Source organism: Ictidomys tridecemlineatus, chromosome 6 (genome assembly GCF_052094955.1).
Source record: "Ictidomys tridecemlineatus isolate mIctTri1 chromosome 6, mIctTri1.hap1, whole genome shotgun sequence".
Lineage (NCBI taxonomy): Eukaryota > Metazoa > Chordata > Mammalia > Rodentia > Sciuridae > Ictidomys > Ictidomys tridecemlineatus.
The window spans coordinates 190,063,617-190,086,074 of record NC_135482.1 but is presented as its reverse complement, the minus strand read 5'-3'; the positions used below and the strand labels follow the sequence as shown (position 1 = coordinate 190,086,074).

Sequence of the window (22,458 nt, the reverse complement as noted above, 5' to 3'; positions counted from 1 at the left end):
TTGAGAGACATCGTTTATTTGAGAGCTTTCATGAATATTTTAATTTGGCCAACTATTAAATACTAATTGCCACCTTTAACTAGTCCTGCTATCATTTTATTTAAATTACAGCATCTATACAAAGAAAAGCAAATAATATAGAAAAAAAATTCAAACACCCATTTTCACATTCGTATGTTAAAGTAATTTACGTGTGTGCATGGTATCTATTGTATGTCATTATAATTATATCATATATGTTACACAGTTATACATGTTTGCCCAGGATGGCTATCTGGGTTAACTTTCTTAACAGGTTGGTAACAGGTAAAACTGATATTTGCTATTTCTAGACCTGGTCCATAAGAACTCTCATAAAATCCTCCACGTTCCTTCTTCCCTCAGAGAGTTCAGACCATCCACTAAAGGGGTTCAGGGGCCAAGAACACAGCAGAGCCCCTAAACCTAAGGAACCTGGAACCCTGAGATGCTGTGTGAAGCAGGCTCCCTGCCAGCCTGCCTTGGTCCCTGGCATGAGCCATGTGCTAAGATGCTGTGGCTCTGTGGTTCTCTGCCCTGACACAGAGGGAGGTGGCACATTCTGTGTCATCCAGGTCTGCACAGAGGAAGTCACAGCATGAACCTGAGGGACGTGGAAAACCTCAGTGCCATTAGGGAAAGTGCGTCAGGACAATCAGAGCCCTGGTGGCAGTCACCAGACCATGGCCTATGGAAGAGGCAGCAGAGACCGTGTCCAGGGCCAGCAGTCCCTGCTGTGGAGGGACAGGAGCACCCGTGAGCTCTCCCAACCCACCCTGAGCACCTGCCTCCCTCAGCAGACTGGGCGGAGGATGATGGTCCCTCCATACACAGCCTGCGCTGGTGGAGCCCTCGATGGAGCCGGGACCGGTCCTCCTTCTTCCTGCCACCTTAGGCGACGTGGCCAGCCTCTCCACCCTGCTGGGATTTAAGGAGTCAGGGAGGTTTTGCAACAAGCCAAATCCAACCAAGGCCGCTGTAAAACTGAGGTTTGCCCACAGGGAGAATAGAAAACAGCTCTGGTGAGACGGCCCTGCAGGATTCCTCCCCCCCACTTCCCGCCACCTTCCACCAGGCCACACTGCCTGACCCTCCTGAGGAAAGAAGTGAACACATGAACGTCTTCCTCGTACAATTAAAAATGTGCTTTGTGGAGGCCAGGTGGGCGGGGTGGGATGTTAGAGGAGTGGTGAGCAGTCATGGTGCAGTGCTGGCGAAACCCAGAGGGAGGAAAGTGGACTTGGGAAGGGTTCTGCGCTGCAGGAAGGGGAACCTAGGAGGAGGGTGCAGAGAGGCTCTGTCTGCCTCCAGGTTGCCGGCCATTCTGTTTAGTAAAGTAAACCTCCACAGAAACTGAACTAGCATGTTCAGTTTTACCACTCAGGAATTCTTTTTAAAAAAACATAGGCAAGGCCTGGGGATGTGGCTCAAGTGGTAGCGCACTCGCCTGGCATCGTGCGGCCCGGGTTCGATCCTCAGCACCACATACAAAGTGTCTGCCGAAAACTAAAAAGTAAATATTAAAAAAATTTTCTCTCTCTCTCTCTCTCACTCTCTCTTAAAAAAAAATATAGGCAATATCAAGCATAAAAAGGACACAGAGGACGCTAAAGTGCATATTCCCAAGTGAATAAAGCAAGATTAATGGTCACCAGGCTTTGTGGGGGGGTGTGGATAGGAGCACAGAGGACCTTGGTGAAACTGTTCCTTGTGATACCGCGACGGTAGACACGAGCCATTACCTATGTGTCAAACCCACAGAATGCACAGCAACAAGAGCGAGCCCTGATGGAAACTCTAGACGTGGGTGATGGTTCTGTGTCAGTGTAGACTCCCTTGTTGCCACCAGTGGACCATTCCGGGTGGAGGTGGGTGGAGATAGTGGGGGAGACCTATGGGAGTCATGGGCAGAGTGTATGGGGAATCTTTGTACCTTTTTCCCAATTTTGCTATGAACTTGAAACTGTTTTAAAAAGTATTTTTTTAAATACATTCAACTTTCCCAAAATATAAATTTCTTTTACAGCATTTATACAGATGTACAAAATATGCATATAACATTTGTGCACATGTCTATTTTTATATACAAGCACACAAAAAAAATTCTCTAAATCTAAAACATCTCTGTAAAGTGTACAAAGTCTCCTTTCCAAAAGATCACCATCAGACAGGGAAGGCGTTGCTTCTTTGTTTTGTCTCCTTTTGTTTACCTTTTACCCTCTAAAATCAACACAGGGAACTCTAGATCCATACTTTGCCCAAAATGCACTGTTTTATTTCAAAGCAAGCCTATTGTTTTTTTTAGAATGTTGCCAATCATTTTACATATTTCCCAGGCATCTCTGAATCCATATTTCATGCCACGCAGCAATTAAATCTTCTCAACAGATACAGTTCGGCAACATCCAGGGGCAGGAAGGGACGCACTGACTCGGAGGCGATAAAAATTCACAGTGGAGCCGCAGATGTAGCAGAGTGAGAATTACTGCACCAGCAGGAACTGCAGATAAAAGGGGATTACACGGGATGAAATGCAGTAATTGACTAGAAGTCACCGAAAAATACCAGATGGATGTCACTGCTCTATATAACTCTAATGTGCCTGTAGACTTTATTGAGCATCACCAGAGGTTCACTTTTAGTATTTTCTTGAGTGTAATTGAAGTTTATTGATATGCTATTATTGCCCAGTTTAGATGTGACCATAAAAAATACAGTTTGATGTACTTGTATCTCCATAGAAATCTTGGGCTCGGCCGCTTAAAATAAAAGCTCATAGTAATAATTGCCATAATATTTATTCCTCTTCCTCCATTAGTCTTTTACATGGAATATGGACAGTAACTGCTCCCAATAGCACTCAATTGCAGAGGTATTTTCAGGACTGATTGGTGCATAAAAGATCAGACATGCAATTTTGGATACTACCAAGGGAGACTTACAAAGGATTTTTATGTCGAAGGTAAAAGAAAACAAATTTATATGCTGAAATGAGTTGCCATAGGTGGTGCGGTTGCCTATTAGTTTTCACGGGTTTATTTCCCATTTAGTTCTCAGTATAGGAACGGGATAAAAATAACCGGCCGCCCAACCTAGAATATTCATTCTGTAAACACAGACATCTCGGATCTCAGCAAAAGGCCTCCCAGCATAAGCAGAGGCCATTTCCCTCAGCAACAAACATTTTAAATTAAGCTGGAAATAATGGGTGTGAAAACGATGGCTTGTCAAAGCAGGGAGGGGGAAAAAAACCTTCCTGGGAATTCCAGGTGCAGCTCGAATCTTATCACTGAGGAGTTAGGCCCAAATCAGTAAGAAGCAGCGGTAAAGCCCAAGTCAAAGGCCAGGCAACATGATTATGTTTTCACAAGCTGAAATCAAATTCCATTACCAAAGAAAACAATTTAATTCTGAACTCTGGTGAACTGCGCTGAGGAAAGTGAAACCAAGGAGGAAAGAGGCCTGTGGCCGGCCTTTGGAAGCCAAAACTTGAACGGCAAAAGCAAAGCAGGCAAGGCAGGTCCCGGTGAAGGAGGTCCCTTGCATCCCCCAATGCTCCCACACACAGCCCTCCCAGGAACATATCCCCCAGGTCCCACCCAAGCACATCTCTTGGCTGCCCACCTGTTTTAAGAGTGATGTGCTAAGAAGACCCAAATAAGGACAGCTGCTCTTCCAGCCCCAGAGCAGACCACTCAACCAGCATTCATTCACCCATGGACTGCAGGCATGGGACTCTCCCGGAATGTCTGTTAAAGATTCTAGGCCCCACACCAGAGCACAGGCTTAGACCCTCTGGGAATATTGAACAAGCAATCTACGTTTTTAATAAGCAACCAAGGCTAATCTCATTTACACAAGGTTAGAAAAACATTGACTTAGAGTTTACCAAGACAGAAGGAAACCAAATTAAGGGAAGAGTTGGTACAGTGTTAGAGGAAGGACAAGTCTTTGGGACATATAGGGCCTAACTTCCGACCTGACACCAAGCAGGCTCTGGATATGTTGAATGCGCACATACATGAAAGAAACAATTGTGAGAATAAAGAATTCACTTTTTTCATGTAGACAGATGTTAGCCTACTTTCATCAATTATTCCAAACATATCTGCACCTACTTCTTATCTATTTGTGGAAAAATGAATACAAATTTGTAAGTAATTTGCTATTTTAAGTGTGACATGGATAGCCACAAGCTGGTCTAGCGGTTCTGTACACCTGGGTGGGCTGGGACAGCCAGCAATAGAGTGGGCAGAAGAAGCAACAGAGATGTGCTGAAGCTCAGCTTCAAATAGCACAGCACAGCCGGGGCCATTGGGAGACGGCAGAGGACAGCGTGGCCCCAGGCAAGGCCCACGTCTTCACCCTTTGTTTTCTACCACCTCCTGGTCTTGATATGAAACAAGATCACAGCACTTGGGTGGGCACGTTCCCATTTTGTAACTCCAATACAGTTGAGAGAATTGCTCCAAGAACCACAACCAGAAGCCATATGGCCTTACTAGTATTGTTCTGCACCAGCGTACCTTTTCCCATCTGGGGCGTCTGCCTCTTTTCCCTGTTTACCCTTCTCTTCCTGCAAGTGCATTTCACTTGGAGTCTGGATTTCAGTTTGGGACTCGGGTCTCTGTACAGGAAGCACAGAAGCCAAAGCCAGATTTGTCTGTTTTTGTTTTCCCCTCGAGTATCAGTGTGTTTCTTCAACAAGAGTTCTGAGCGAGGACTTCGGACCAGGTTCTGTCTTAGACCCTGGAGGTACCAAAATGGTTGAAGAGTGATCCCTGAAGAAATGCAGCCTGGTCCCAGGGGACTGTTAGGGGCTGAAGTGGTCCCCCCACCACCCTCCCAGTGGTATGTGAGAGTCCTAACCCCCTGTGGCTCAGCATATGGTGATTTGGAGAGAGAGGGACTTACAAGAGACATCAAGGTAAAACAAGATCTTGGGGATGGGCACTGTCCAATGGGAGTAGCATCCTTTTAAGGCAATCTCCAGGCCAAGGACAGAGGCCTCAAAAACAATCCTTCTCTCTCCTCAATCATGGACTTCCAGCCTCCAGAAGTACAAGAAAACTAATTTCTGTTGTTTAGCTGCCTCACACCTGTCTGCAGTGCTTTGTTCTGAAGACCTTGGCCGACTAACACAGGGACCTCTGCAGGCTCCTCCTTGACATTCTGAGGGTCTCACAGTAGGAAGAGCCTGCAGAGGTGCTGTCCAGGGCTGGGGGGCTTCTCTATTCCTTCCCTAGAGCTGCCATAACAAAGGGTCATAAACCAGGTGACTCACAGCAATGGAAATCCCTTCTCTTCCATTCTGGGGGCTGGAGTCCTAAATGCGATGTCAGCAGGGTCAAGCTCCCCCTAGACTCTAGGTGGGACCCTTCTGTGCTCCTCCTAGCTTCTGGTGGTGACCAGCAGTCCCTAGCATTCCTCCTCTTACAGTGAATCACCCCAGTCCTCCACCACCCCCAGCATTGTCCCTGTGTGTCCCCATCTTCCCGGGGCCATCTTCTTATGAGGACACCAGGCATCTTGGAGCAGAGCCTCCCTATTCTCCCTAAACTACCCTGTTTCCAAACAGGGTCCCATTCCAAGCTCTGGGGCTTTGGACTTCAGCCTATCTCTCAGGTGAACACAATTCAACCGCCAACAGCTTGTTAAAAACATATCCAGTAAGTTCAGGCACAACAGGAAACTGCCTTATCCATAGGACGGTCACCTCAGGCCCAAGTGTTCCTGAATCTTGGACACAAGCAAGTGGGGAAGTGGTCATTATCCGTGGTGAGGGCAGTGGGCGGAGCTAACCCAGGCTGCATGTAATCTAACTCCGGTTGCGCCTTCATGATGAGACTGCCACCTGGTCAACTTCATATCCCACCCCCAGCATAGACACCCTCAGGGCAGTGCCTCCCCTACACAAGTGATCAAGCCACCTGGCCACTTTGCTCTCTCATCTGCATCAAAACAAAACCTAATGAGAACTGCTCCAAAAGGTAACTCTAGGGGCAACCTTCATGACAGAGTTGAAGTTGTTAAACGTATCATCTCGTTTAACCATGAGATCTTTGTCCAGAGACTGAGAAAGGAAGATGGCGTGACCTACCAAAGTTCACATTTCTAGAAATATCCCTGTGCGTTGTTTGTGCGTGTGTGTGTGTGTGTGTGTGTTGGGAGGGTGCTTTTGGAAATGAGGAAGCCTAACTGATACACTAAATGCATGAAGGAGAAAGCTTTATCTTTTCAATAAACTGCATTAAAAACTGAAATCACACCTCCAGGCACCAAATTAATGCTAATTAATTGTATCAAATCCTTCTCCTATTCAGGATAACTACAGAATCCACTTTGGGCACTTGGAGCCAAGGCTAATTATCTCCTAACGTGGCACCAGTCCCTGGATGGCAACCCTGCACGTGGTTAATTAGGCTTTAGCAAGTGGGAGGAGAGGCTGAGCCAGCCACCCAGGCCCTCTGCCGTGGCTGCCTCACACGTGGCCTCGCTCCTGCAGCACGTGGTCCCTGTCGCTGGCCAGCCACCATCCAGATCCACACAGAACTAGGGACACACAGACTGGCGAGCTCTTGCCTGCCACAGTCGCCAAAGTCCAAATCCACCTTCCTCACCAGAGGCCAGGCCCTGGGGGTCCTCGTTCTCGGGAACTGTGAAGAATGCAGACTAGGGCTGGGGATGTGGCTCAAGCGGTAGCGCGCTCTCCTGGCATGAGTGCGGCCCGGGTTCGATCCTCAGCACCACATACAAACAAAGATGTTGTGTCTGCCAAAAACTAAAAAAATAAACATTAAAAAATAATTCTCTCTCTCTCTTTAAAAAAAAAAAAGAAAAAGAAAAAGAATGCAGACTGTGACCATATCAAAGTGTTATTGTCATTATCCCCTACACTTCTCCTTGGGTTTAACTGTTGCTTGAAGCACATAAGCGTTGATTGAATCTATGAGTCACGATGGGGCCCCTGCTCTTTTGCGGGGACTAGAATTTGAAGGTTTCTTTCTGCATTGCTTTTGGGGTACTTCCTGAGTGTCAGGTGCCATGGGCAGTGCTGGCCAATAGTGGGAACCGCAGGCTTGGCTTTGTACTGTAGAGCTCGCAGTCTGTGGGAACATGTGCTTTCTTGCTTCCGGTTTCCACGAGGAAACTGTACCCAAGACTCCTGTCCCCCACTGACTCCTCACACATGACTTACCTGGGCAATTGGGTTCAATTCTCCACTAAACAACTGAAAATTTTCTGCAGAAGCGGTAGGATCTGTCCCACCGCCCCTTCTCCACCTGGACCAGGGGAAAGAGCCTTCTGGTTGGGTGTGGACACCTGTCGACGCCAAGGTGTTCCCCGAGGCCTTTTCCAAGGAGAAGGAAGAAAGGAGAGCCACACAGGCACCTAGGCTCACGCACCCACCCGCACCTCCCAGCTCTCCAGCCCCCCTGCACCACTGGCCAAGGGATGCGCGGCTTTCCCAGCACCAACTCTAGCTTATTTTCCAACCAGTGGAAAATGTGAATGGAAGGAGGGTGTTGCCTAACAGGCTGCTCTGGAAGGCACAGGCACAGTCTGAAGAGAGGAGACGGGAGAAGGTCAATCCCTAGTTATCCAGTTACACCAACCTCATTTGGCACTTACCTCGCTGCCTTTGAGGCCTTCCAATCTAGTAAGGAAAAGAAGGCCTGAGTCCACGTGGTGTCCACAGACAATGGACTTGGCATGACAGCAAGGACATGGGACTGTGACACAGGAGGAAAGTTACACGCAAGTTTACACGGAAATCAAATCATGAGATTGGTCCCCCTTTCGTGTGCTTCCTTGGCAAGTCCTCCACACCCTCCAAAACAATGTCATTCAGGATTTATGACAATGGAGGTGACAGAATAACTCCAAGTTCCTTCAAGAATCCTGGCACTAGGATGGCTTCTTCTTTCATTTTGTTTCTTGAATTAGACAGAAATTTATGTTTTGATTATTCCCTGATAATTCATGTCATAATAGCAATAATTAAAAACTTCACAGTTACAGCTTTTCTCTTCTTTGGCTTTTAATTTTGCACTTAAAAAAAATGTTTGCATCTTTTGAGGATTTGCAGGATAATATGGTGCAAAACCTAGAGAACGTGGAACTTTGTTTTAGCATTTTGGGATTCTGAAGAAAAAGGCAAATAGATTGAACAGGACAAAGCAGAAACTAGAATTCAGGAGATTGCAGAGAGTCACAGAGAAATCTATGGCCCTGTGTGTTGTCCTTTTGGGGTTACTACAGGGAAATACTTGAGACTGGATAGTTTGTAAAGAAAAGAGGATTATTTAGCTCACTGTTTTAGAGACTTTAAATCCAAACAGAACCGGCTCTGGCAAGTGACCCCCTCTCTGCCTCATGTCATGGTGGATGGCATCACGGCAAACGCGTCTGCAAGAAAGAAACATCACATGGTAAGATGAGAAGACAAAAGTGGGGAGGGGCCAGTCTTGCTCTTTCATTGCAACTTACCGTCAAGGGGACCAACTCGAGTCCCACTGTAACCACCTAACCCTTTCCAAAGGCAGTGCATCCACTCAGCTAACCACCGCCCTTCCGGCCCCACCTCCGGAAGCTCCCACCACCTCAACATTGCCACAGTAAGGACTGAGCCTCTGACACGCGAACCCCTGGGGAACAAGCCACCTGAACCACAGCACTCTGCTTGTAACAGCTCGCACCAGAATGTCTCCTTGCAGACCGCGCCCTGTCTGATGAGGGGACTCCAGAGTCCTCCAGGCCCACTCCCTCCCTGATGTAGAGAGGAAGGGTGTGTTGGCACATGCAGCTCTCAGAGGCATCTCAGACTCAGCCTGAGCCACCCTGGCCCCCTTCTGCTCCCTCCGGCTTGTCGGTCGACTCTGGGTGTCAGGCTCTGCCACACTCTCGCTCTCCTCAGTGGCTCACGAGAAGAGCCCATCAGAGTTCCCTTAGCTTCAGGAAGACGCCAAGCACCAAGGCCCTCCTACCGCATTCCTTGTTCTTGTGGTCATCTGATTAGGAAAAGGTCACACCGAGGAGGAAGAGGTGAGGGTACCTGGGGTGTCATCAGCTGTCCCCACTGCTCCATGGTCCTGTTTGTCAAACTACCCTCCTCCACCTGCAGATTCTGTATCCTGCTGTCCCTCTCACTACCCCCACCCCAGGCCGCAGGTGACTGGACCAGGGTCAGGCAGTAGATCTAGGCTGGACCAGGGCCCTGTCCCTGGAAATACAGAACTGAAAGCAGAAGAGTGACAGAGACAGGCGAGCTCTGAGGCAGTGAGTGCTTGGGAGGTCTCGTGGTCTCCACATTGCCTGCCCTGAGCAGTCTGCCAAGAGAACAAAGCTCAAATGACAGAGCGAAACTGAGGCTAAGAGCTGGGCAGAAGGTCCCCTGGGTTACCTGCCAATAAATTCCCAGTTTCTGCAATGAGCCTGGCTGAATTCCAGCTCCATCCCTGCCCTTGAGTTCTATAAAACATATGTACCTGTGTCCCTATTATACACCCCTTTGTTTTGCTTACATCATTTTTGTTACTTATAACTAAAAGGAAACTAATGCAGAGCCATTATAAAAGTCCCTGGGGAAGCAAGTGTGTCAAATGTCAAAATGACCAATAATGCCCTGCATATGTCCAATGTCACCCTCCCATTTCATTCCTTTGGACACGTGAATGGTGCCTGCATGTCACTCATTTTTCATCAACAAAGATATTCTCCAACCCCAACTCTAGTGCCCTTGAGCCCCGCCTGGAAACAGAGCTGGCTGGCACCAGCGTGGATGTGCCCAGTGTCTGCCACGAAGATAATGGATGGAGACCAAGGAAGGCACATCAAAAGCAAGAGGTTCAGCACGTCCATCCCAGATCATCAAAACATAATGGCAGTCATTTATGTCACCACAAGTAGCTCTACTTAACAGCTTTTTTTTTTTTTCTGAAGAAAAACAGGGAGAGCATTCTTGTTGCCACATTGAAAAGTGTGAAAATGATCATTTGTGTCTGGAGCACCGATATGCCCACCATGTAGACGGAGATCAAAATCACTAGCGCCGACAAATGATGCAGACGCGTCTCAAGAAGGACACCCAGGGTTTCGTTTTCTGATGCATTTGAAAGGCTCACAGGTTGCATGCATCGTCCTTTTCTTATTTCCAAAGCCAGGGTTTGCCGTGCCTGTCCTGGGCCAGCACAAGCAAGCTGGATCTCCATGGCCCTCTTTGAAAGCTTGCATAAAGCTGAGGCGCCCAGAGCTGGCCCAGGGCACCGAGACCCAGCTGCCACACTCCTGGAATGCCGGCCACTGAGGGCGGGGGTGATGAAAGCCCCGGATCAAGCATCTCCAAGGCTTTGATTTGCAAGAACAGCTTGACATCCATAGCAACGTGGGTAACGTGGAAAACACAAGATAAAAACATTCCATTTAATTAAAAGCCCACAGTTCAATGGTAGTATAATTATTACAAGTGCATTTTATGGCTGTCTGCATTCATTTGGGGTACATAAATTAATATGCAAATTACCAGCCCCTCTACCATTCTTAAGAAGTTCCCCTATCAATCTTTCCCCCACCATGTCAATGGTGTGGAGTGTGGCTTTTTAAATGCAAAATAAAATTCACATTTATGGTCCTTCTGAAATCTCCCTGGGCTGGCAAGCTTTGTTTTAGATGAAGAGTGTTTAATTAACAGAACTCACCTCTCTCTGAGGGCCTTGGGGACAACAGAGAGAAGGCCAAGACTGTCCATGGTCTCCGGGCTGGTCAGGATTAGAGGCTATTTTCCATCTCAAGGACCACCTATCAAGGTATTTGTGATTCTTCATTCAGCCCAGCAAGAACATTATAATGGGAAAATATTGTTCTGATTTACAAAAAAGCAAATTCCCAACCCATAGCCAGATGAAGTTGATATTATTCACCAGGGAAATGCTATAAGGAACCACTTAACAGATGGTTTGTAGGTATTCAGAAACTACTTTGCATACGGGCAGCAGACTCTGAGAAGTGGCATGAGTAAGAATGGGAGATGCCAGCTTGATCTCATCTCTTTTGATAAACTTGCTAAACTGATTTAATAGGAGAATTCTCTAAATATATCCTACTGCTCATAAGGCTTTCAGAGAATTCTTTCACAACTCCCTAGAAGATGTACACAGTAGGTAAACCTGCTGTTTGAACAGTCCCGCGGAGTTCGTTCCATGAACTTGACTTGGAGGTCGGCCATGAAGCTCCATACTTAGTGCAGTTCCATCCACATTCCTAGTGTTGGCCTGAATGAAGCCAGAGAAAATATGCTTTAATTATTTACCAACTTTCTAAAGCTAGAAGGAACATTTAGTATGCACTCTGCCAGAATTGAAACTCCTGAAATATAAACATCTCAAGAAACTGAACTTTACCAATGAAAAGTTCAACTTTGCGAGAATAAGATGGAGTTAGTTCATTTAGAAAAAGAAAGTTGCAGTTGCCCTGAGGTCAACAGTACCTCTTAGTTTGATATAGTGCCTTAATGGTGAAAAGAGATTTCACTGAAGTGACGATTGGGGGGTACAAGCAAAATGAGGGCAAGAACAGTGATTGACACAAAGTAGATTCTCAGGAAATATTTATTTCCACCTCCCATTTTAAAATTATAAGTGGAATTTGCACGGATTATAGAAAATCTGGAAAGCACAGAAAAGCACAAAGAAGAAATAAAAGTTACCTTTGGTCTTGAGATAAATCTCCATTAACATCTTAGCATATGTCCTTCCTCTTTCTTCTATGCCCTTCACATGATCAAATAAAAAATTGTATGTCACAATTAATTTACATATAAAAGTCATTAGAAAATAATATTGTGAAAAAACTTCACAATGCAACCTGCACACTATATAGCTGTTCATTTTGTGACTACATATATTGTGGACTCTTTACACTGTTTCCACGTATTTTATACACGGGTTTTCAAATAATGCTATGACAAGCATCTGTCTGCAAACCTTTCTCTTCTCTCCAGAATGAGTCAGACCTTTTTTTCAATTAAAACTAAATTGAGTTTCCTTGTGGAAATAGACAAGAAGGCAATTGTCCTTCCTAAAACACAGCGCCTATCAGGAAAGTGTCAGAGAAAAGAATTCATTTTGATGAAATATGAGCTTTGCTGTTTTTTTACTCTGCCTCCTACCAGCTTTGTATCAACTGGGGCAAGTTTTCTTGCAGCTATTGCAGCTATGACTCAGTTTCCAGTTCTATAAAATAGCAACAATGTGCACTTTATTATGTTGCTATGAGGGAAACAGGGAAATGTTGCCCAGAAGTGACTAAAAATAATTTAGTACAAGAGGACTCTATTAATTTTGGGCATAGTGACTATTGTGATTGTTATTTTTTCTTCCCTTACTACGTGATTTTCAGGTGCATGCATTTGTTTAAGCCTTGGACAGGCCTGGCCATGCAGAGGTGAGTGGAGGGGATGCCGTGTGAGATTTTGTGGCAGGACCACTTACAGAATCTGCATGCCCAGTGTGAAATGTAAAAGAGCTTCCCTGTTCACTATTATAAAGATTTTCAGGATGGCATCAGTAGAGCAGGAAACCACATGCAGGACCCTACCATGCACAGGGCCCTGTGGCATTGCCCAGGCAGCATATGCATGAAGTCAGCAATGTGTAGATACGAGTGTATGCCGCAGCCTGAGGGGCCCCTGGCTCTGGAACAATGCTATCTGCATTGAAAGAGGACCTCAGCAACTCCACCTAGCTGTGCTACTGTGAATGCTGTCCAAGCTTCAGCAAGCTAGTAGCAGTCACTCACTTCTGGACGGGAAGTTCTTACAAGTCAGCTGAACAATCAGAAAGTCTTGAAAACAAACTTACTGGAGTGGGCAGGGAGGTGGAGGGTTTATAAAAAGAGCCAACTTTGACTCATTACATCCAAAAATTTCTAAATTCACCCTATCCTGTGGTTCTCTTAGGAATCCCCCACGACTTTCAGTATTATAGAATAGTGAGTCTTAAAATTTTCCAGAAGATTCTATAAGATTTGTGAAAAGTCTGTCTCAGTTTTCTTAGGCTGCCATAACCAAATACCCCGGAATGAGAAGCTTATCAACACCAGAGATTTATTTCTTATGGTTTTGGAGACTGGGAAGTCATAGGTCAAAGTGCAAGTAGAGCTAGCCTCTGATGAGGGCTGGCTTCTCTAGTTCATAGAATAGTCTCATCTGCTGTCACTTCACCTGGTGGAAGGAGACACTCTGGTCTCTTCAGTCCCCATAGGACACAGATCCTATTAATGGGGGTACCATCCTCATAATCTGATCAATTCCCATTGGGGAATTAGATGAATTCAATGTACGAATTTGGAGAAACACAAAGTTTCAGTCCTATAATGCTTTTCTAATAGCCAAGAATTTCGTTCAATCTAGAAACCAAAAGGGCTTTCTCTAGAGTGAATGTGGACGTGTCTATCCAAGCATGACTATCAATGTTGCTGTGATTGATGTGAACAGTGAGTGCTACCAACACTCAGCTGTTGCTCTAAGAGTGACTGATTACCAGCATTAGCATCTCTTTCTACATCTCAAAAATAGTACAAGGTTCTTATATTTTCTTCCCTCAAAATTTTACTCTCCAAGTCTTTGTTGTGTTCCATGTTTTTTTCTAAAGAGTCTACATGCAAATATGGCATCATCCATCAAAAGATCATGTCTCAAATTTACTGTTTTTCCATGGAGGATCCACCATCCCTGCCCTAACCCTAGCTCCTGCTTCTAACCTGGGTCTTAGTAGGACTCTGCCCTTCTGAAGTCAGCTGAATATTAGGCCCCACAGATATCTATATCGCAATCCCTGAGACCTTGCACTATTACCTTATTAGGAAAAAATAGACTTTGCCGACATAAGCTTAGGTTAAGGATCTTGAGATGGGAAGATCATCCTATATTGTCCAAATGGGCCCAAAATTAATCACCAGGGTCTTTATAAGAGGGGATTAAGAGGGTAAAGGAGAATTGGGGTAGTGACTACAGATCATGGAGGTTGGAGAGATTGGATGAAAGGGTCACAACCTCCAGAATGCAGGTGGCCTCCAGAGGCTGGGGAACAGAGTCTGTCCTGTAGGAGCCAGCCTGATTGACACCTTAACTTTAGCTCTGTAAGATTTTGGATTTCTGGTCTCCAAAACTGGTAGAGAATACATCTGAGTTGTGACTCCAACACTTGGTCTGTGGTATTCTGTTACAGCAGCAGCAGGAAATGTGACCACCCATTTTTCTTCAGGAAAATCTTCACTTCACCACCTGCTTCCTATCCCTTCTCTCCTTCATCAACCTATGAGCAAATGATGGTCAAACCTGGTGTCCTTGGGAGATTAGTTCCAAGGCTCCCTGCCAATACCAGAATCAAGTGATGCTCACGTTCCTTACAGAAAAGGACATAGTGTTGGCATAGAACCTATAATCACCCTCCCATATACTTTAAAGTCATCTCCTGATTACTGACATACCTCATACATAATGTAAGTGTGATGTAAATAGTGCTATACTGTATTCTCTGGGGAGTAATGATAAAGAAAATAAGTGTGTGCAATTTCAGTATATGGACCCAGCCCATAGAGATGGAGGGCCTCCTGTATTTCTATGATTAAGGTACAACAGCCTTAACCTAATCAAAGTCTCAAATACCTCTTCAAATAATTTTTATTGTAAAGTTTTTCAAACTCATGCAAACATTTAACTAAATATAAATTCCTTATGCTTACAGCTATTAGGCAACTCAACAACCAAAGTAAATTTACAAAATAAAGACAAGCTACCATCACACTACGATTTGTTAAAAAATCACTAAACTGATGGATGGTGTTTACTGAGAGCAAATCATTAATGATGGGTTTGACCAAAGAAAGATATATGCATGCCTTCTAGAGGCACTTGTTGATTTCTTCCTTTGACTTTAGGTAAGACAGATCATCACCAAGGCTTTTACTATCTCTTGATAGTTTTATTTTCTAGCACTAATCTGAAATTTAACAATGATCCATTTTATTGCTGAGCCACACAATATAATAATAGAACCAAGGATAAAATATGGAGATATTTTACAACATCATTTCAAGAAAAGAATCATGATTCCTACTTATCATATTTAATACTATACTTCTGCTATTAAATTACTGCAAAGATTTGTGTGTATATGCATTCAGGCTCAGAATCGCATCCCTCAAGGCCTCCATGGGGGTAATTTTGCGTTGGGCAGCCACATGTCACGTTACTTACTTTTACCATATTTGAAATATCATAAATCACTTAATCACTTTTCCTCCAGTGTTCTAACATGGTTGTTGGCTTGTGTGTAGCATAAATATGGTGGTAAATACAAGTACAAATGCAGTTTAAAACTGCATAGCTCCACCTAGCTCAAAGACTGTCATCCGGGTCACCCACGTATTCTTTGGGTAATTTTTCTTTAGCCTGCCGTCACATAAGAGAAGTAAAAACATAAAGCTACTTAAAATCTCATAAAATTCATGGACCCTGGAGAATGTAACCATACCTACAAGGGCCAGAAAAGCCAATTGGGGGAATTTTAATCTACCCTTTGCTCATTTCTCTACTTTTTTTTCTTGGTCTCTACATTGGTTGCTGTAAATATTTTGTTCCCATAAATTTCCTTTCCTTCCCTAAGGTGGTCCAATCTGTTTCACTTCCCTCTCTTGTCAAATAGAAAATCATAAATACTCATTTCCCACTTATAAATCCCTTCTTCCTCACCTCTGGGGAGCCTAGGTGCCCTGGATGAGCAGAGGTGGGGATAAGCCAAGGGCTGCCTACCAGTGACTGTGACAGGTGCCATTCCAATGCTCCCCCCTGGCAAACGCACTGCCAGGGGGGGAGGTCTTGCTTTTCAGTGCCCCCCCTTTCAGTTGCTGGCAGGGTATTTAAATAACTTGCACCTCATTACCAGTTACTCCTATTGTTCTAAATCCTCTGGCCTCCTATCAGCAGATAGCCACGTTGGAATCCTCTTACCACTGGAACTCTGACCATCTGCTGGTCTTTCCTCACCCTGGGCATCAGACAGAATCTGAAAGAATCCATAGGTGCCATAACTTAACAGTAAGGGTGCAGCAGGTGGAGGGGTCCTCAACCTCACTGTGGTGGGCTCCTCCTACTGACAATAGGTACCACCAGATACTAGGTTGGGCTCAGTTTTACTCAGCTCATGTGACAGCTAATATAGTTGTTACAGAAAAGAATTTTGTGTACAATTTTATAAACATATTGTCTTAGTCCATTCAGACTGCTGTAACAAAATACCCCAGGCTGGGTAACTTACAAACACCCCAATTCATTGCTCACAGTTCTGGAAGTTGGAACGTCCAAGGCACCAGCTGTCTGGTGTCTGGTGAGAGCTTGATCTTCACGCCATCGATGGCACCTTCGATGAGGCTGAAACATGAATCTGGGGGACACAAATATTCAGACCACAGCATATAATGTCTCATATTTTAAAAAGCTACTCAATGCTAAATGCTTAGAAGCATCTCAGTTCATTTCAAGTAGAGGAAACTCTGGCCAAAATTAATGCATTTCACTTTTAGGGTCAAGTGCATTATTATTCCCAGTTCTTCACCCCTCCTTATGTCCACCTGGTTTGTCCTGTGACTCTGCATTTCCTTCTACTAGAGGCAAAGTTTATTCCCTGCCCCATTAAAATTAGATTTGTTGCTCAGATTTATTTTGGCCAATGGGATTTGGATATAAGTGATAATATACAGATCTGAGCCCAGGCCTTGAGAAGTTCATGTCTCTGCTCACCCTTATGGAAGCTTCCAAATCCTTCCATGAAAAGAATGTGCCCCAGCTTTCCCAGAAGGTGGTGAGATGTGAGAACTTTGAATGTCATCTGAACCCAGTTTAAATAAATTAAATCCCTTCTGCAATAAGCTGAGCAATATCTGCACATACCCCCCCCCCCGCAAATTCATATACTGAAATCCTAAACTGTGGTACTTCAAACTCTTGGCTGTAATTGGAGACAGGATCTTAAAAGAGGTAATTAAGATGAGTCCCATGAATGGGCTGTCCATATGACTGGTGTCCTTTTAAGAAGAGGGGATTAGGACACATGCACAGAAAAAAGACAATTATGGTTTAGAGAAGAGGAACCCCCCCAAAGCTCATGTGTTAGACAATGAAAGAAAGGTCAGAGGTGAAATGATTAAGGTATGACAGCCTTAACCTAATCAGTGCATTTATCTGCTGATAAAGATTAACTGTTGGCAGGTGGGATGTGGCTGGAGGAGATGGGTCACTGGGGGCATACATTTGGGTTACATATCTTATCCCTGGTGAGGAGTCAGTTTCTCTCTCTCTCTCTCTCCTCCCTCTCTCTCTCTCTCTCTCTCTCTCTCTCTCTCTCTCTCTCCTCCTCCTCCTCCTCCTCCTGGTGGCCACATTCTGAGCTGCTATCCCCCTCCACACGTTTCCACCATGATTTCCTCTCTCACTTTTGACCACAGCAATCGAGTTGACCATCTATGAGCTGAGGCCTCTAAAACTATAAACTCCAAATAAAACGTTTCCTCCTCTAAAATTGTTCTTGCCAGATCTTTTGGTCACAGCAGTGAAAAGGGTGACCAAAACACCATAGGAAGACAGAGAGAAGATGGCCATCTGCAAGCCAAGGAGAGAGGGCTTGGGGTCCAAGACCTTAATCTAGGACTCCCAGACTGCAGAACTGAACTGTGAGAAAACAAATTTTTGTTGTTGAAAGCCACCCTACCACCCAACCCACAGTGCAAAGATAGAGAGCAAATGGCTAGTGTTCGGGGTCACTGAGTTTTGGAGTATTGGGCTCCACAGCACCATTGTGGTCATCGCTAACCATTAGCTGAACCTTCACTTTTCATCCACATTCTGGTGTCTGGTGGTCACAATATAAATGTTACGTTTATACGGTGTCAAGTCAAAAGATCCTGGAGGGCAGTGACCAGGTTTCCTTCCGCTTTGCGTCCCTGTAGGGCTACTGTCTAGACTAGAGCTGGCACTCGATGAATGAAGGTGGGATCATGAGCCAGTGATGAAGCCCACAGAAGGCTATGAAGGGAGGAGGAGAGATGGGCAGCTTTTGGAAGGAAATCCAAGGTTAAGGCTTTAGAATATGTTTTAGTCTGCGTGCTGGAATAAAGACTCATCTTGCCTGCTCGTCTGCTTGTGTCTTGTGTTTCTTCTCCCCCTGACCATGAAATTGCATGTGCAAATCTGTTTCTCTCCAGTCCGTTATTGTCTAAGAAAAAATTACCCATTAATCAGGCAGCAACAGGGATGCCTTCAAAGATAAGCCCATGAAATGCAAGCACATGACAGCCCGAGACTTCAGTCTGTAGCTGGCATCACAGAGGGGTGAGAGGGCCAGAAACAGAGAAGCGGTCCATCACCAAGAACTGCACGATGCCCAGAGCACACTTCTGTGAGAAGGAGAATGAATGGATGACAGTGAATGATCACGGGGCAATGCATGAACCCACTGCCCTTTAATAGTCAAGACCAAGTTCTGCAGTTTCTGAGGGATTTCAGAAGATCCATAGCATTCCTCTGAGATATGGGTTTGTAGCAGTAATCAACTTACCATTGTGTGTACAGATGATTGAAGAGAACAGACCGATAGATACACCAATCTAGATTGTATTTGGACCATCTGGCAGATATCTGGCATCCTGGGAAAGCACACAAAATTAAAATAGGTCTGTGTTTAAATCTCATCTCTACCTCTTAGAAGCAGTGTGACCTCAAAAGAATTATTTAGCCTCTCTGAACTTCAACTCCACAACTTAAAATGAGTATAGTAATACCTGTATCCTGGCAGCTCATTATCTAGTATTGTACCTGGCCTCATAGATTCTTAAGAAATTAAAGCTTTTACTATTATCACTGTTTTCATTAGCTGACTTTGCTACATAAAGAGAACTACTTCTTTCAATATGTTTCAATGTCCATTTCCCTACCAGACTAAAAATTCCTCAAAATTAAGGATAATCATGTGTTCAGTTGTGTGTGTGTATATACATATTAATATATATCTATAAGTTCATAAAAGCAAGAGAATTTTATTGGGATGAATTATACACCTTTATTGACAATAGAAAACAAGTTCTTGTTACTGTGGATAATCAACAATGTAAAAGATTCTCTCACAGAGAGAGTTCTTCCAATGTAGTGATAGAAAGTTAAAGGCTAATCCTGTGGAATGCATTCAAGAGGCATATTTTGGAAGCACTGGGTCACTAATGCATTTGAGGTTTAATTAAGCTATTGATTGACTTTAGCTCAATAGCTTCACGGTCCTATTTCTGAGTATTTTGGTTCCTGGTTCAGGCGCATGACCGTGTCTCCCTGGCTTTGCCATGTTCTCCTGTTATGGGGTGGCCGTGCTCAGCTTCTCCAACGTTTCTCTGAGAGCGACACCACTGCAGTGAACACCCTGTCCTCCCCCTCTTACATGGGGAAGGATTGTGCGGCTGGGACTGGTGGGTGCAGGCAGCCTCTTTGTTAAACTGCAGCCTAACTGTCCTCCAAGGTCGGCCAGCAGAGGCTCCGGCCACCTCCACAGTGAGCAGGGGCAGCACATCGGTTCCCTCCCCGGCCCAGGCAGCGACACATCTCTCAGTCTGCCAGCGTCCCGTGTAGGGAATGATTCCACGCGATCTCTTGACTCACCACGTTTTGTGGCTCCCAAGGTGGAGCAGCCATGAGTTCTTCTGAGAAAACTCCACTCTCGTCCTTTGTGTCCTTTGCCTGTTCGCCCAAGGTCTCTGCAGGCCTGAGCAGCATGGCTTCCTCTCCTCACTCTTGTCTTATGAATAATTATACATCTTTACTCATACACACTCTTGCCAAGATTGTGATCCATGTGTGACCTTTCCGAGCCCTTGCCAGCCTCCTTTTCTCCATCTATAGGGTTGTAGACAGATGTTTTGAAAATATTTTCATCCTGTGGTGTTAATTAGTCCCAAATGAAGGTCAAGTTTCTCAGGTCCATGGGGGCCAGGGACCACTGCCCCATTCCTACCTCAACTGGGTTCTTGCCACGAGAAACTCAAAAGCACATCAGGAAAGTAGGCTGAGGTGAGGTCCGGCCATCTCCTGCCTCAAACCAAGTCCTACAACTCAAACAGCCACTCTCTCTTCTATCAAGATGAAGTGAAATTCCCCTTGTGGGTCAGGCTGACAATTCAGCCACAAGAAAACTCAAGGGAGCTTGTTAGCAACCGCTAGTTTCTGCCCCTGGGGAGGAGGGTGCCTCTCTTTAGAATTTCCTGCAGTGTTCAAAACCATAAAGGTCTCACTCTCTCTAGATAGCGAAGGATCGGTCTATGCTCCAAAGCTCAGAGTTCATTTGAAAACACATTCCACATCAAACAACAGGATGTGACTCCCTGGTCTACTTAGATGACTGTGGTGCGTGTCTCATAAGGAATTCAGAGGCAATAACAATTCCTCGGCCCTCCTGAGAACTGTCAGTTACAACCCCCAAGTGCCATGTATTTGTAAGAATGTTTGCACACTAAGTACCTAATCTCGGCTACAACAGAAGCAGTAGCAAGAAAGCAAATTTCCAATTAAACACCACTATCATGTAAAAACGTTGAGTCCCGAAAGATGTTGTACAAGAGCTTGTGGAAATCAAAGGAAGCATTGTCCCTTCCCTTCCCACTGAGGATTTCATCTACCCACCCGGAAAGCAAAACCTGAAAAATCAATAGCGAAGGAATTAGTAGTCATTACCTGTCTGCGGCGCTTGAAAGACCAACCTGAATTTAGACAGTAAACACTAGGAGATTTCACACACTCGCACATGATTTTCAAATGAGGCCCCATTCAAGATGGAGCTCTTTTCAGACAATTAAGAAAGCTACACCCTGTTATTTGTTTTTGTTTGCTTAGTTTGTTTTGTGTTTTTCCAGGATGTATAGCTGTTCCTTTATTAATTCATTCAACAGAAGTTTTAAGTCATAGGAGAATGAAGAGAAGCCCCTGTCCGCTGTCCTCTGTCACCTTTGGCTTTAGCTGCCACCTCCCCTCATTTCTCCCTAAAACCCCTGCAACAGAAGTATGATTTGCCCAGGAGAGAATGCCAGTTGCAGCTGGCTGAAAATGTAGGGAGAGGGAATAAATGAAGAAGCTGGAAGTAGCTTTTTTTTTTTTTTTTGGTCAAATTTTGAGGCAGCTTCTGTATATGAGATTGAGAAATAGAAAAAACTAAAAATCATGATTAATAGGTGCAACAGCACACACCTGTAATCCCAGCAGCTCAGGAGGCTGAAGCAGGAGGATCGCAACTCAAAGCCAGCTTCAGCAACTTAGCAAGGCCCTAAACAACTCAGTGAAACCCTAAGAATAAAATATAAAAAAGGGCTCGGATGTAACTCAATGGTTAAGTGCCTCTGGGTTCAATCCCTGGTACAAAAAAAAAGCCATAATTACTGACTAAAGTTGCTTATAGTCTAGAGCAGAGAGACCCTCGAGTCTATTACCCTGACAGCACGTGCAGAGATGGGCACGAGGATCTACAGGAACACAGAGGAAGGTGTGTGTTTCAGACAGACATGGAGGCAGAGGGCGGATAGAGGAAGGTAAAAACAGCTTCTTACTGAACACTAACTGCCCTCCAGCCTCATGCCAAGCATTTTATAAGTATCATCTGATTGCATCCTGTTTGATTCCATTAATACCCCTGCTGCACATGGAGGGATGCTGAGCTTCCAGAGATTCCCATTTCACTCTAAGACATACACCACATCATTTCCAGAACAAATCTGAAGCTGCTCCAAAGGCCCTTGCAGGCTCTCCTACCTGGATCTACTGCCCAGAGTGGGGGGCTCTTGAGGAGGGGTGGGGCCGATAAGGCTGGTGTAGGGCAGCCATGGCCCTGAGGGCTGCAGGAGGCAGAACCGCCACCCGACCCTGAGGCAATTCACTATTAGCATGGCAGGGCTCAAGATTATTCTGTGAGGTGCTTTACAGTTCAAACAGATAATCCCTGGATCCATGAAATATTAATTCTGTGCAGTGGGATGCAGCCAGTGCTGGCCAAAGGGTCCGGAGAAGAGACATTTTTTGTCCTGGCTCATTCCCTGATTTGCTCTGTAAATTCTGGAAATTGAATCATCTCTCTGGACCTCAAATGCCTTATCTGAGAAGGCCAGGAGCTGGTCGGTGGTTCACGGAGTTCCTTCCAGCTCACGCACTCTCTGGCCTGTATGAGCTCCATCCATTACCCCTCTGGAGTCCAGACAGCTCTGTTCACCTGGTTCCCTGTTAAGACAGCTAGGTGCAGCCACTCCCAGCTCCAGTTAATCTTGGAGCCATTTCTTCCTCTTGCACTTTGGTTCCTGTGCTGATTTTCTGCTGCTGTTAGCAATTACCAAAAACTGGGACTGACCACACCAGCCATCATC

The 22,458-nt window shown here is 45.1% G+C and overlaps 2 long non-coding RNA genes across 2 annotated transcripts; both read right to left on the bottom strand.

Moving 5' to 3' along the window:
• Window positions 1–2,268: 2,268 nt before the first annotated feature.
• LOC144365209 (uncharacterized) lies at window positions 2,269–6,632 on the bottom strand. The gene is made up of 2 exons (XR_013423506.1): window positions 3,643–6,632; window positions 2,269–2,518 (listed from the first exon to the last, which is right to left on the bottom strand). It is a non-coding gene; the product is annotated as an uncharacterized LOC144365209 (long non-coding RNA).
• Window positions 6,633–11,984: 5,352 nt separating this feature from the next.
• On the bottom strand, window positions 11,985–20,345 carry LOC144365208 (uncharacterized). Its single transcript, XR_013423505.1, has 3 exons — window positions 19,718–20,345; window positions 18,630–18,717; window positions 11,985–16,460 (listed from the first exon to the last, which is right to left on the bottom strand). It is a non-coding gene; the product is annotated as an uncharacterized LOC144365208 (long non-coding RNA).
• Window positions 20,346–22,458: the final 2,113 nt, after the last annotated feature.